The following is a 16200-nucleotide window of genomic DNA, read 5'->3' as shown; positions in this document are numbered from 1 at the left end:
AAGCTGCAGTGTGGTCGGATCACGCCAGCCACTGATGTAGTGCAGGAGACACTAGGGAATAGTTAGGGCAGAGCCTTGTGACCTAACATTTTGTCAGAGGGCTGGCCTTCATGACACAAAGTCATTTTTATCAGCAATTCTACAATAATTAGTGCAATTATACTTAAACGGGAACAAACAGTAAAACCAGAACCGCTTCCCAATAGTCACTGTTCTAGATCAAACAAATATCTATTATCACTTTAAATAATAAACATATTTATTTTTGCTCTTCCTATTTAAAAATGGGCTTTAATAGCCACAAAAAAAGCAAATTCTGCTTCCCGACAATTTTTGTTTCTTCAAGATACTTCATGGCAGCCATTACTTCTGGGATTGTATCCCATTCTTAAATTTAGATGGGGAGTTTTTTTTTTCAATGAATAGGGACCGCCCACTCTGGGTATATAGCACCGCTCCTCCGCTTCACCCACCCCCTATTAGTCATTGGAGTGTCTCCTACGACCGGTCCCTATGAAAAAACTTACTAAGGGAGGGTATATTGTAGGCTGCCATGAAGTAACTTGAAGAAACAAAATTATCAGTAAGTATAATTTGCTTTTTTTTCTTTTCTCCTACGCTACTTCATGGCAGCCATTACTTCTGGGATATACCAACGCTCAATATAGGGAGGGCAATATAAACACACAAGAGACCTTGGGGCAGATGTGTTAACCTGGAGAAGGCATAAGGAAGTGATAAACCAGTGATATGTGCAAGGTGACAAACACAACAGCCAATCAGCTCCAATATGTAAATTAACAGTAAGGATCTGATTGGCTGGTGCCTTTATCACCTTGAACATATCACTGGTTTATCACTTCCTTATGCCGTCTACAGGTTGATACATCTGCCCCAATGTTTCAATACTGATTAGTAATAATTATTTATGCTAATGCCACATCAAGGACATGCTTCCCAAAGTGGGCGTCTACACCATCCACTGCATAATGACTAGAGAAAGTATGGATGGATGACCATGTAGCTGCTGCACATATGTCTTTCGCCGACACTCGAGCCTTCTCAGCCCAAGAAGCTGCCACAGCCCTGGTAGAGTGTGCCTTTAGTTCTTCTGGAACTCTACGACCACTTTCTTCGTAAAGAAACGTTAAGAGTTCCCTAATTCATCTGGAAATGTTTTTTGTAGGTTTCTCACCCTTCTTCGCTCCTGAATGTAACACAAAAAAGATGCTTTGTCTTCCGAAACTCTTTAACGCTTTCAAAGTAGATTGAGATTGCTCTTATTAGATTATGCATCCTTTCCTTCTCCTCCTCATTCTGTGGATAGAAAGAAGGTAACAAGTCTTGATTCAATTGAAACTCTGACACCACTTTAGGAAGAAAATCTGGATTGGTTCGCAGAACCACTCTATCCGGAAAGAAATTAAGATAAGGCTCCTCCGACCACAGAGCCTGTAATTCACCAACTCTTCTGGCTGAGGTGATTGCTATTAAAAACACTACTTTCCAAGTTAATAATTTCACCAAAATATCTTGTAACTGTTCAAATGGATACAACATCAAAGAATTCAAAACTAAATTCAATTCCCACGGAGCGAGAACTGACCTAACTTGAGGTCTTATCCTTTTTAATTGCCTGACAGAACTTCTTCACCAGGTCTTCATCAGACAATCTTCACTCCAACAGGACACTCAAAGCTACTATCTGCACCTTGATAGTGGATACTGCCAGTCCCTTTTCAAAGCCATCAAACTGAAATTGTAAAACTTGAGACGTCTCTGCTTTCTGTGGGTCAAATATTGAATCGGACCAAGAAATTAAAGTTTTTCCAGATCCTATAATAAATATTAGAGGATACATATTTTGGGGGTTTTTTTTCTTCGCCTGAATCAGCAAATTAATGACTTGCTCAGATAGACTCTTTCTTCTCAGTAACAAACCGTCAAATGAAGCTGCAGCAGATTCGGGTGCAACAACGGACCCTGATGCAACAGATCCCTCATCAGAAGTAAAGTCAGGATATCTAACTGAAGATCTTTCATCCTCCATCTCACCCAAAGGACTCCATCTAAAAGACACATTCCCTGACGCAGTGTTACACTGCTGCACCCCCTTACCAGAGTAGCTAGGTGTCGAATTCTTGTGCACCTTCCTTCTGAGAGACTTATCACATAACTGAGGGTATCCACCTGTACCCCCAGAAACTGGATGTTTTGCCTTGGTACCAACTGGCTTTTTTTCTTTTCTTCCCCCAGTTTATCAACCAGCCATGACTCTGTAGGATCTGCAGCATCACTTCCATACTAGCAGGTCGTCTAGATATGACCAATTTGCTACTTGTCGTCCTATTATCAGAGTTACAAGTGCCGTCAGGACCTTGGTAAATACCCTTGGAGACGTCTTCAGACCGAACGGAAGGCACGTAAACTGAAAATGCTTGCCGAGGACGCGGAATCTTAGGTACTTTCTGTGCCGCCTGTCTACAGATACATGGGAATAAGCATCCTTTAGGTCTATGGATGCCATAAAATCTTCTTTCCTTACACCCGACAGAATGAATTTCGGAGTCTCCATACAAAATATTCTTGTTCTTGTATATTTGTTGAGCTGTCTGAGATCTAAGATAATTCTGAAGTCTCCAGAAGCTTTCTTTACCAGGAATATTCTGGAATAGAATCCGCTCCTCATTTCTGAGAAGGTGACTGCCTCTACTGCTCTTGCTTTCACGAGTTTCCTTAAATTGTCTTCCAGAGCTTTTAACTCTAGACACATAGTTGGTGTCTCTGAAATTAGAAATTTTGTCCCATTCTGGGACTTCTGAAAACTCTGGTATCCCCGAGATATCACGTCTAGTCCCATGTATCTTGAGTTGAAATTTGCCAATGACTGATGAACCTCCGAAGTCTGCTACCTACTGGAAAGGATACTCGAACCCTGTAATAGTCATTGTCTTAGTCCACCTCTTCTGTTGGACTGACGAAAGGACTGTCTATTTATCCCTGAGGAGTATCTTCCTGTATGAGCCCGGTCTGGTCAATATCCTCTAGCCTCCTTAAACTGCTGCTTGGAAGAAAGAATTGGAAATCTATTACTTTTGTCTTGAGGTAACTTTGCTGACTTACCTCCTGACATTTTTGTATAATGGCCTCCAATTTATTGACAAATAACAGAGAACCCTCATATGGCAAGGACACCAGTCTATTTTTGGAGTGCATGACCGAAGCCACAATGCCCTTCTTGCCATCACACCTGCTGCCATAGACTTTGCAGCAAAATCTAAAACTTCAGCCTCTTTATAATTCATGGTCTTAAATATATTTTTCAGAAGACCTGTCCATAAGTGCCAGATTAAACTTTCTATCATCTTCTTGTATCTCCTATGACTCCGCACTAGAGAGGGCCTGATAATTAATTATCATAACTGCAATCATGTGAGACTGATTCATCCAAAGAGTCAATACTAGCCAGCGATCTAGTTCTCTTTATTTCCCTGCAACTCAGCCAGCTGTTCTTTGGTAACGAAAGACCTTTTCATCAAATCCATCAAATTCTGTATCTGCTTAGCTTGCATGCTGAGAATCACTTTGTGTACAGTCCTCACAGAACTTCACATTTTCAGCAGAAGAAAAAAATCTTATCACGGGCTGCACACTGCATGTCTTTATGCCTCTTCTTACATAACCTCTTCTTAGATGGAGACACACTATAATAATAATAATAACAATAATAATAATATTTAAAACCTACCCTGACCAAGCTCCTTTAAAAAATAACATGCCCTCTATGAGGACTTACCTCTTTTGGGCACTGACAGGCTTTTGCGGAGAAGGCTCTCTCTCCATAATGTTGGTAAGCACAGAACAACCTGCCTAGCCACCGTAGGAGATTATTTCCACTCCTAGTGTGCAGCGCCTTTAGTTTTTATTTATATAATAGTTTTTTATTACATTTTTCAGAAACAGAAAATCAATAGCAATAGTATACATTACATGAAATGTCAATAAAAGATAGCGGAAATGAGCATACAGCAGAAATTTGCACAAAGTGCTCAATTCACCAAACGTGCATTACGAACCTTGGTAACATACAAATAAAATACACAACAGAAACAGAACAAAGAGTGCAGATAGGAAAGTGAAAGAAGGAGAGAGACAAGACCGTGACACACAGGGGGACAGAAAAACAAAGGTAGAGCTCTACTATAACTGAGTTCCCAGAAATGGCAAAATCAAGTAGTGGCATAGGAAAGTAAGTGTGAAACGTCAGTTATAACAGGTAGTATCAGAATGTGGGGAGTATAATTGCGACAAAGCAGTAGAATCATTAACAACCAAGAGAAGTCCCCGCCGCTCCCGAAATTCCTTCCATTTCATCCATTTTCTTTGCACTGAGGTAGGCGATATAGAGTACACACCTCCTGCCGTCTCAAATAAGAAATGCTTGTGGGTATTATTGACAATAGTGTGAATAGAGGGAATTGACTGCGATTTCCACATCTGTCCGATTGCTGCCTTAGTGGATATGAGGACATATCTGTCTGATTGTAGTAGATCATATGTGGAGTAATGAAACAAAGCAAACATGGGATTCACAGGCACCTCCACACCCAGCACCTCTCGTATGAGAGAGAACACCTCAGGCCACAGCGGCCTCAGGGTCGGGCACTCACAGAAGATATGTAAAATATTGCCTACACAACCGCAATTTCTCCAGCATAGCTGGGAAACCGAGGTCCAAATACTATGAAGCCGCTGAAGCACGTCGAGGAAATGGTGTCCCACTCCTCCTCTCTAAGAACAATAGAAAGATCTCTTTCCCATTTCAACTGCAAAGGAGTCTTACCCCTTTTGGTCAAAAGGACAATGTACTGATACCAATTTGAACACCCACCTCTATGTGCAGGGAAGGATAACCTAGTGTATATAGGAGCAGGGAAGGGAACGGGACCTCTCATCTCCCCAGCACAGGAATAAAGCCAGTGGTGTATTTGTAAGTATTTAAAGAAGTAATGTTTTGGTATATTTGAGTGGGTTATTAAGCTAGAGAAGGTCACTAAGCCTCCTTCCGAGCAGATGTCCTTCAAATGCACAATCCCAGCATCCACCCAAGCGTCCAGCGCCAGATTAGGTATAATACAAGCAATAGTTCTAACTGGTAAGTCAGCCGACGGCAGCGAAATAGTCGGATCAGAAGCAACCACCGAATGCCAAAGCTTCAAGGTACTTCTAATCGCTTCCCCCGAGCCCTGCCATTTTGGGACGCTATGGATGGGAAGTAAGAAGAGATCACTTATATCAAGCGACCCCAAGAAAGACCGTTCAATAAGAACCCATGGCTTGGGATTGTGCATAGTAAACCAGTCTTGGGCCTGACTGAGAAGACAGGCGGAGTGGTTCGCCTCAAGATTAGGGTAAGCAACATCTCCGACATTCTTGGACAAAATCAAGACTTGCTTAGTAATGCGGGGCCTAGACCCCTTCCAAATAAACAGAAATGAGTTTGTTAGCCCATACATTAAGAGGTTTGGGAAAGCTGCGAGGGATAGCCTTAAACAGGTATAAGAGTTTAGGGAGTAAGATTATTTTGGTTGCAGAAATACGTCCTAGCCAGGAGATTTCATGAAAAGACCATTCTTTAATTAAATCTTCAAATGCGCTTAATAAGGGTATATAAGTACAGTCATATAAATCGCTATCAAGAGAGAGATGAATACCCAGATACTTGATGGATCTCCCATGCCAAGCATACCTATGTCTGACTTTAAGTAAAGCTATAGTGCGTGGTGGAATGTGGAGCGGTAAAGCGATTCAGGATATGATGGAGGGCGGAGAGGGAGGTGTCAGGGTGGGTCAAACAGAGCAAAATGTAATCAGCAAATAAGCTGATCTTGCGAGTCAAACCTCCTATCTCCGTACCCGTAATTGCCTTCTCAGCCTTAATGGTCTCAGCTAGAGGTTCGATAGCTAAGGCAAATATGAGGGGCGACAGGGGCCAGCCCTGTCTAGTGCCATTCAATATATCAAATCTCCCCGACAGACATCCATTAACAAACACCCTTGCAGAGGGAGTGGAATACAAAGCAAATATAGAATCTAAAAACCTCCCAATAAATCCAAACTTACTCGGAACAGCCCTCAGATATCCCCAATGGAGTCTGTCGAACGCCTTCTCTGCATCCAACGAAAGAATTAAAAGGGACGTTTTATGTGCATTGCAATATTCTATAATGGTATAGACTCTCCGGGTGTTGTTTGGGGCCTGCCCGCCCGGGACAAAACCAACCTAGTCAGCAGCTATGAGGGATGGCAGTAGTGGACAGAGGCGATTGGCGATAAATTTTGCAAAAAGCTTAATGTCTGTGTTCAACAGAGCTATCGAACGGTAATTTTGAACAGATGTGGGGGGTTTACCGGGTTTAGGAATAGCAAGTATTTGCACTTCGAGCATTTCCCTCGGAACCCGCCCTACATCTGATGCCTCATTAAAAGCTGACAACAGCACTGGGGCCAAGTCCGCCTTATATGTTTTATAGAAGTTAGATGGGAAGCCGTCAGGGCAAGGGGCTTTTTCTCTCGGAAGATCGTCAATAGCCGCTTCCAATTCCTTTATGTTCCAGCATCGGGAGAGAGGTATTCCTCAGAAAAGACTGAATTTCAGCCCCCACGGGCTGGGGGGTAGCCGGGTCAGACTGTAAACTATAGAGTTGGGAATAATACTCTGCAAAGGTGTTCGCAATATCATAGGGGTCAGAAACTCTGGATCTCGTGGAGGAACAAACATAAGCCCTAGCTCGCCTGACTCGTAATTTCATGGCCAAGAGGCGACCCACCTTATTACCAAGCACATAAAATCTCTGGTTAAGTCGTGCAATATTACGTTGCACGTCCCGAAGAGAGAAAACATTCACCCTTTCCCTAGTGACTAGCAAAAGCTTAAAAACAGATTAATTTTGGGGGTCAGCTTTATGCGTCAATTCCAATTTGGCAACTTCACTTTCAGCCAGCAAGCGCTCAGTTTGTTGAGAATGTTTAAGCCGAGAGGCTGTTTGAATGGCCGATCCCCGAACTACCGCCTTAAGGGAGCACCAGTTATTAAATATCGAGGTGTCCTCCGGCTTATTAGTATCCAAATAAAGCTGTATAGAACGTCGTATGGCGAGGGAAGCTTCAGAGTGACTAAATAGGAAATTTCACAATCTCCAGGGCCCTGGTGAGAATTTACAGGCCTCCGGGTCCCATACTACAAGTAGTGGGGAATGATCGGACCAAGTCATTGGTAATATCAGTATTTCCCTAATAGTCAGAAATTTCTCTTTATTAGTTAAAACAAGGTCAATTCTAGAATACGAGGAATGGACATGAGAGTAAAATGTATAGTCCCTTACCGTGGGATGTTTAGTCCTCCACGCATCATAAAGATCATATTCTCCAAGTAGGTGGCGGAGGCCAGCCTTCCTATCTGGGGTGCTTTGATTCCTGGGTAAGGTGCATCTAGTAGAGTGAGATCTATCCTGAAGAGGATCAACAACCAGACTGAAATCCCCCAAAATCATAACGGCCCCTTTAGCATGTTTCTGTACTAGAGAGCATCATTTCTTGCAGAACGCAAGTTGACCAGAGTTCGGAGCATAGCATGAGACTAAAGTGACCATAGTGTTTTCAAGTGGTCCTAATAGTATGAGGTACCGGCCTTCAGGGTCTACAATTTGTGATTCTAGGGTGAAAGAGCAGTTCAGGGAGAACAGTATCGCTACACCGGCCTTTTTTGTGGGGCCATTAGCCATGTAACAGGTAGGGATCGGTTATCATGAAATCTAGGGGGGGTCTAATTTCCTAAAGTGAGTTTCCTGAATTGAAACAACATCCGCCTTAATTTTATAAAAGGAGGACAGAGCCAGTTTACGCTTCTGTGGAGAGGTCAATCCCTTAACATTCAGTGACACTAGTGTAACCATAATGGAGTAATCGGGAGGCAGATTGACCACTTAAACTGACAAATGTAACCAAGGAGAATACCGTAACCTGAGATCTTCGACATAGCAAATTCAAAATCATAGGGGAGACAAGACACACAAGTGAAACAAATGGGAAAAAAGTAGATAAGACAACAGAAAGAAAAGATAGAAACAGACCCAGTAAAGATACAGAGTCATAGTAAGGCACCAAAACATCCAGCGCCTCACACTACTAGGTAGAGGGGTTAGTGACCAACCTCCCTGCAATCAGACCACAGAGAATTGTGAATCTCGGTACTCACATGTCCATGCGGCATATAGAGCATATATATGCAAGTTTACATACACATGCTATCTTAAGCGAATCTCTAAGTTCTAGAATAAACAGGTTGACCTAATGGCAACAGCAGGAATAGCAGGGTAAGACCTGCTGCGCGTCCTTAACTCCTGAAACAAAACTCTAAATAACCCGTAAATGATCAAAACTGGAGAAAAAGGACAAACAGAAAAATAAAAAATATATAACTCAATGACATTAGTCAACACACACAGTATCCATAGCAAACTTCGTAGCAGGATATCTTATCAAGGCACCACCAGCCTAACCAAGGCCGGTTTTGGCAAACAAGCATAGCACATGTAGGTCTCTATATCTCAACTGTCGACCAGTCCTGCTGGAGTTGGCGATCAGGAGAGCCAGACCCATGACCCCCCTAGATTCCACTTTTGAAGAAGTCTCATCCCGTCCTCTACTGAAGACTATCACTGACCTGGTTTGGGAGTGTTGTGGACTCGGGGTTTCATCCGGTGACCGGGAAGAGGAACCGCAACTGGGCCGCAGCAGGGATGGCCAAATGTAAGTTTTCCTCATGCAGGATTAGATCGGCAGACAGGAGGCACGTGTGGACGTTGAAGGTCTCCTGAAAGACAAAACTTGAAAGACGCTGATAAATCAGTGAAGAATACCCGGTGCTGGAGGCACAAACTGTGCTAAAGTGCACTGGGTGCTTGGAGACACTGAGGTGCTTGGAGACACTGAGGTGCTTGGAGGCACGGAGGCACATGGAGGCACCGAGTTGCTTGGAGGCACCGAGGTGCTTGGAGGTACATGGGTGTTTAGAGGTACATGAAGTGTACACAGAAGTGCTTGGATTCACGGAAGTGATTGGAGGCACGGAGATGCTTGGAGGCACGGAGATGCTTGGAAACCGCAGGAACGCGGGAGCTCTGGAGATCACAGCTTCTATCAGCAGAATTGATGATACTCAGGCGCCGGAGCTCTGCCCGGCGTCTGAATTTAACCTTCCGCTTGTCTCCGATTGGCGGAGAGCGCCGATGATGTCACCCACCCATCGGACCCCCGTGGACGCCGGGCGCACCCGCGGCGCCCATCCCCCGGACATCCGCCAGGACCAGTGCCAACGCAGCACCAGGAGCCGGGGACCACCAGCGGGGATGGCCGCCAGGATGCCCAGCGCACCCGGAGGGGCAAGCGCGGTGGCCGCGGCAGCATGACAGTACCCCCTCCTCTAGGAGTGGCCTCAGAACACTTACCTGGTTTAGTTGGGTGTCTGGAATGAAAGATCCAAATTAGTCGGGGAGCGGTGACCTCAGAAGCCTTTATCCAACTTCTTTCTTCAGGTCCATAACCCTTCCATTCCACCAAATATTGTAAATTCTTGTGATAGTAAAGAGAGTCCAGAATAGTTTTGATCTCAAATTCTGTCCCAGTTTCAGTCTCTACTGAGGTTGAACTAGAAGGCTCTGAATGGAAGCGATTTAGTGTGAGGGGACAAAGGAGAGAGACATGGAAATAATTTGGTATACGAAATTGAGGAGGCAAACCCAATTTGCAGACCACAGGATTCAGGACTTGTAAAACAGGGTAAGGGCAGATGAACCTTGGAGCAAACTTCATAGTGGGAACTTTTAGACGAAGGTTGCGGGTGGAAAGCCATACCCTATGGCCAACTTAGTATTGAGGAGCGGCCCGCCGTTTCCTGTCAGGAAAGAATTTGTATCGGATTGAGAATTTCTTGAGACTAGCATGAACCCTACTCCAAATTTGACTGAAGTGTTGTAACGTGGAGGTTACCGCTGGAACTTCCTCCGACGGAAGGATTGGTCATTCCGGAACCCGTTGATGGAACCCGTAATTGATGAAGAACGGAGATTCGCCAGTGGAGGTATGAAACAAATGGTTATGGGCAAACTCTGCCCAGGGCAACAGTTCCACCCAGTCGTCCTGTGAAGGAGTGAGATAAACGCGGAGAAAAGTCTACAAATCCTGGTTGACTCGTTTGGGCAAACTCTGCCCAGGGCAACAGTTCCACCCAGTCGTCCTGTGAAGGAGAGAGATAAACGCGGAGAAAAGTCTCCAAATCCTGGTTGACTCGTTTGGTTTGCCCATTTGTCTGGGGATGATAGGCAGATGAGAATTTGAGTTTAATTCGTAAGGCAGAACAGAGAGCTCTCCAAAATCTGGCGGTGAACTGAACCCCTCGATCTGAGACCACCTACAGAGGTAAACCATGTAACCGAAAGTGCTCCCGGATAAATAGCAGAGCCAGTTTGGGAGCTGTTGGTAGACCTGTCAACGGAACAAAGTATGCCATCTTTGAAAAACGGTCAACAATCACCCAGATGGTATTGTAACCTTTGGAGTGGGGCAACTCGGTAATGAAGTCCATAGAAATATGGGTCCAGGGTTTCCTTGGAATGGACAAAGGACGAAGCAATCTGGCAGGAGGCAGACGAGGAATTTTGTGCTGTGTGCACTGAGGACAAGAACTAACATAATCCTGTATATCCCTCCTCATGGTATTCCACCTGCCCTGATGGAGTGAGGAGGGAAGATGGCCACCGTGCAGAGGATCAGACTCCAACGCTGCCGCACACTGGCACCCTGTGAAGCACAAAGAGGATTGCAGCTGTCCGTCTATGAGGCCTTGGGAGAAGGAGAACACCGATGGTCTGCTATGAGCTTTTTGGCTCTAATGATAGCTGCTGCCGCCGCTGTTTGTAAAAGGAGGAATGAAGATGGCCTCAGGGCGTCCCGCAGTTCCGTCTGTGCACCCGGCCAAATCTTCCCAGCGTGTGCCTCCGGCTCCCAGCAGAAGAAGCAGAGCTAGGGAGCTAGAGGAAGCGCCCGCACCGCGGCAGCTAGGTCACCGCCAGATGCAGGATCAGTCAGGAAGCAGCGGCCGCGGCTCCGGTGGACCAAGCTGGAAATTGAGGTCCCGGCCTGGGAGTCTCAGGTAGGCCACAATCCACGGGAGCTCCGGGACGTGCTCCCAGATTCTGTGGCATGTACCTGATCTCACAAGGGAGCTCAGGCAAGTCACAGACGGTCAGGGGGAGAGAAAAGACAATCAGTGCAGGACATACAGTGATTTATAATCAGGGAGAACCGGAGCTCAACTCAAACGTGACTGATCACTCCAACAGCCAAGTCACACCCCCGCGCCTTTCGTTTAAAAAAAAACCCTGATACCATAGAAAAAGACGGGTGCTTGAGCAGACCGTCCCACACAGCAAAACTGGGACGGCCGCTATCCAGCACTTCCGCCCGCCAGCCTCTGCATCCTGACCTCCCCCAGTGCTTCCACCCGCTAGCCGCACATCCCCTTCTCTCCACAGACCTTCCGGCTGCCAGCCCCTACTTTCAGTCCCAGCATGGAAGCAGGAGCACAGAGCGATGCGGCTAACGGAGCGGCATCTGCACGGGGCGATGGTTACAGGCAGCGGTAAGGAAGGGTGAGAGTCCTGTCACCTCACTTAGCAGGCAGAAAACCTTAAGCTGATAAAACGGGGACTTACTTGACCACCCCAAGCACACTTTGCCAAAACTCCCCAGGGTGCCACCCTCTTCCAGCACGGCTGCAAAGAGGCGTATTTGCTGGGAATATAGAGGTAAGCCCAGAACATAAAATAACAAACTCCTACCCTGTCAAGCTAGGACACAGAAAAAAAAGACTAATGGGGAATGGGAAGGAGCGGTGCTATGTACCCAGAGTGGGCAGTTCCTATTCATTGAAAAAAACTCCCTGTCTAAAGTTAGGAATTGGATACAATCCCAGAAGTAATGGCTGCTATGAAGTAGCGTAAGAGAAAAAAAATTACATGTATTTTTCTGATATCTAACTCTATTAGACATAATGTCAGTGTCTTACCTTGCTGCCTCACAGCACTGAGGTCATGGGTTCAATTACCACCATGGCCCTGTGTGGAGTTTGTATATTCTTCCCATACTTGTGTGGGTTTCCTTCGGTTCACAAACCAAAAATAGGATTTTAATTACTTGCCGGTAAATCCTTTTCTCGTAGTCCATAGAGGATGCTGGGGTCCATTTTGGTACCATGGGGTATAGACGGTTCCGCAGGAGACTTTGGCACTTTAAGACTTTTTAACAGTTTGAACTGGCTCCTCCCTCTGTGCCCCTCCTCCAGACCTCAGTATAGGAACTATTCCCGAGGAGACAGACACACTCGAGAGAGGAATTACTAATAAACTTGTGGCGAGATTCACACCAGCTCACACCATCCATAAACAACATGTCGGCTAACATGGCCTTTAACATAAGTCATGCCATCCAGCATGCATAACGCAACAGCAACAGCTGTTAACATCTGAACACATGAAAAATGTGCAAAAAGATAAACGTAATCAGCAGGAAAAATTAGCACTGGGCGGGCGCCCAACATCCTCTACAGACTACGAGAAAAGGATTTACAGGCAGGTAATTAAAATCCTATTTTCTCTTACGTCCTAGAGGATGCTGTGGTCCATTTTAGTTCCATGGGGATGTACCAAAGCTCCCAGTACGGGCAGGAAAGTGCTAATGTTCCTGCAGAACTGACTGACTAAATCTTAGGTCGTCAGCAGCCAAGGTGTCAAACTTATAAAACTTAGCAAATGTGTTTGCACCTGACCAAGTAGCAGCTCGGCAGATTTGCAAAGCCGAGACACCCCGGGCAGCCACCCAGGACGAACCCACTTTCCTTGTAGAGTGGGCTTTTACTGAAGTCGGTAACGGCAATCCTACTGTGGAGTGAGCGTGCTGAATGGTACCCCTGATCCAGCATGCAATAGTCTGCTTAGAAGCAGGACCCCCAATGTTGTTGGGGTCATAGAGGACAAACAAAGATTCTGTTTTCCTTATCCTAGCCGTTCTTGCAACTTAAATCCTCAACGCTCTGACGACATCCAAGGATTTTGAGATGGCTGAGGTGTCAGAAGCCACTGGCACCAAAACTGGTTGATATGAAAAGAAGACACAACCTTCGGAAGAAAGTGCGGTCGTGTTCTCAGTTCAGCCCTATCTTCATGGAATATTAAGAAAGGGCTCTTGTGTGAGAGAGCTCCTACCTCAGAAACCCGTCTGCCTGAGGCCAAGGCCAATAGCATGACCACTTTCCAAGTGAGAAACTTCAACTCTACGTCTTGTAGAGGCTCAAACCAGTCCGGTTTAAGGAACTGCAATACCACATTAAGATCCCATGGCGCCGCAGGAGGCACAAAGGGAGGTTGGGTGCGCAGAACCCCCTTTACGAACGTCTGGACCTCAGGAAGAGCAGCCAATTGTTTTTGAAAGAAAATTGACACGGCCAAAATCTGAAACTTGATAGATCCTAATCTCAATCCAGCATCCACACCCGCCTGTAGAAATAAGAGAAGACGTCCTAATTGAAACTCCACTGCAGGAGACTTCTTGGATTCACCAAAAAAACAACAAAAAACAACAAAAAAAACAACAAAAAACAAAAAATAAATGAAGCGCTATCCTGATCAGTATAACTTAAAACATAAAACATTTATTAGACATTACACAGACAACATTAATATCACGGCTAGTATTGTTTAAAAAATACTTTTAAAATATAATTAACCCCGTGGCCACTTGACAGTTGATTAACTTAATTACTGCAGTAATAATCAGCAAAGTTCCTCACATTTGTATTTGCCAAGATTAAATCAGGATGAAGCTTAAAGATGTTAGAAGCTGTTACCTAATCATAAAGCAATAATTGGCTGCCAGTTAGTAACTTTTGCCAGATGGAAACAAGCTCAGAGATGTTAAAAGATGCTCAATTAGTGTTATGTAACAATCTTCAACTGTTAGTTCATAACTTATGAGATGGTTTAGATTCAAAGCATGCATGCAGTTGATTAGTAGAAAAACTGATTGATGATTAATACTCAAGAATTTCTGTCCAGAGAATATTTCAACTCCACAGTCCAGCGTGGCCACGCTAATAGTAAAAACCAACACAACGTGTCTTCAGACCAGGAAACCAATTTGTGGAGTGACGTCTCACTCTAGATAGTTACCACTCCGGTCCTCACGTACAAGTGTTGGAAGTAGCAGATCACCGCCGTGATTGGCACTCCTCTTATGCGTTTCTCCGCCTGTGTGCAGATCGGCGGCTTCTTCCAAAGAATTCATTATTCTTTGGAAGAAGCCGCCGATCTGCACACAGGCGGAGAAACGCGTAAGAGGAGTGCCAATCACGGCGGTGATCTGCTACTTCCAACACTTGTACGTGAGGACCGGAGTGGTAACTATCTAGAGTGAGACGTCACTCCACAAATTGGTTTCCTGGTCTGAAGACACGTTGTGTTGGTTTTTACTATTAGCGTGGCCACGCTGGACTGTGGAGTTGAAATATTCTCTGGACAGAAATTCTTGAGTATTAATCATCAATCAGTTTTTCTACTAATCAACTGCATGCATGCTTTGAATCTAAACCATCTCATAAGTTATGAACTAACAGTTGAAGATTGTTACATAACACTAATTGAGCATCTTTTAACATCTCTGAGCTTGTTTCCATCTGGCAAAAGTTACTAACTGGCAGCCAATTATTGCTTTATGATTAGGTAACAGCTTCTAACATCTTTAAGCTTCATCCTGATTTAATCTTGGCAAATACAAATGTGAGGAACTTTGCTGATTATTACTGCAGTAATTAAGTTAATCAACTGTCAAGTGGCCACGGGGTTAATTATATTTTAAAAGTATTTTTTAAACAATACTAGCCGTGATATTAATGTTGTCTGTGTAATGTCTAATAAATGTTTTATGTTTTAAGTTATACTGATCAGGATAGCGCTTCATTTATTTTTTGTTGTTTCTGCATTTTTGGGAGGTAACAGTGACCTCTTATGTGAAGCTGCAATCCTTGATCAGGTGAATTGTTGTTAACATCCCAGAACTTTTTGATTATTTGCGCCCAGGTGTTGTCCTTATTTCTTTCTTGGATTCACACCAAGATACATATTTTCTCCAAATACGATGGTAATGTTCGGACGTTACCCCTTTCCTGGCCAGAATAAGTGTGGGAATGACTTCATTGGGAATACCCTTATGGGCTAGGATCTGGCGCTCAACAGCCATGCCGTCAAACGCAGCAGCGGTAAGTCCGGATAAACTAACGGCCCCTGCTGAAGCAGGTCTTTGCAAAAAGGAAGAGGCCGAGGATCTTCCAGTAATAACTCTTGAAGATCTGGATACCAGACCCCCCTTGGCCAGTCTGGAGCAATGAGAATCGCTCGAACTCTTGTTCTTCTGATGATCTTGAGAACCTTTGGAACAAGTGGAAGTGGAGGGAACAGATACACCGACTGAAACACCCACTGGGTCACTAGTGCATCCACTGCTATTGCTTGTGGGTCTCTCGACCTGGAACAATATGTCTGAAGCTTCTTGTTGAGACGAGATGCCATCATGTCCACTTGAGGAACGCCCCAACGACTTGCTACCTCCGCAAACACTCCTGGGTGGAGGCCCCATCTCCTGGATGGAGATCATGTCTGCTGAGGAAGTCTGCTTCCCAGTTTTCCATTCCCGGAATGAAAGTTGCCAACAGAGCTTTTGCATGTCTTTCTGTCCAGAGGAGTATCTTTGTCACCTCTGCCATTGCCGCCCTGCTTTTTGTTCTGCCTTGACGGTTTATGTAAGCTACTTCCGTTACATTGTCTGACTGGATCTGTATGGGACGACCTTGAAGAAGGTGTACCGCTTGATGAAGGCTGTTGTACACAGCTCTCAACTCCAGAATGTTTATGTGAAGGCAAGTTTCTCTACTTGACTATCTTCCTTAGAAGCTTTCTCCTTGCGTGTCTGCTCCCAATCCTCGGAGCCTTGCATCCGTGGTCACCAGGATCCAGGCCTGAATCCCGAACCTGCGACCCTCCAGGAGGTGAGAAATTTGTAGCCACCACAGGAGCGAAATTCTGGCTTTTG

Source organism: Pseudophryne corroboree, chromosome 9 (assembly GCF_028390025.1).
Source record: "Pseudophryne corroboree isolate aPseCor3 chromosome 9, aPseCor3.hap2, whole genome shotgun sequence".
NCBI lineage: Eukaryota > Metazoa > Chordata > Amphibia > Anura > Myobatrachidae > Pseudophryne > Pseudophryne corroboree.
Note: the sequence above shows the minus strand (reverse complement) of the source record.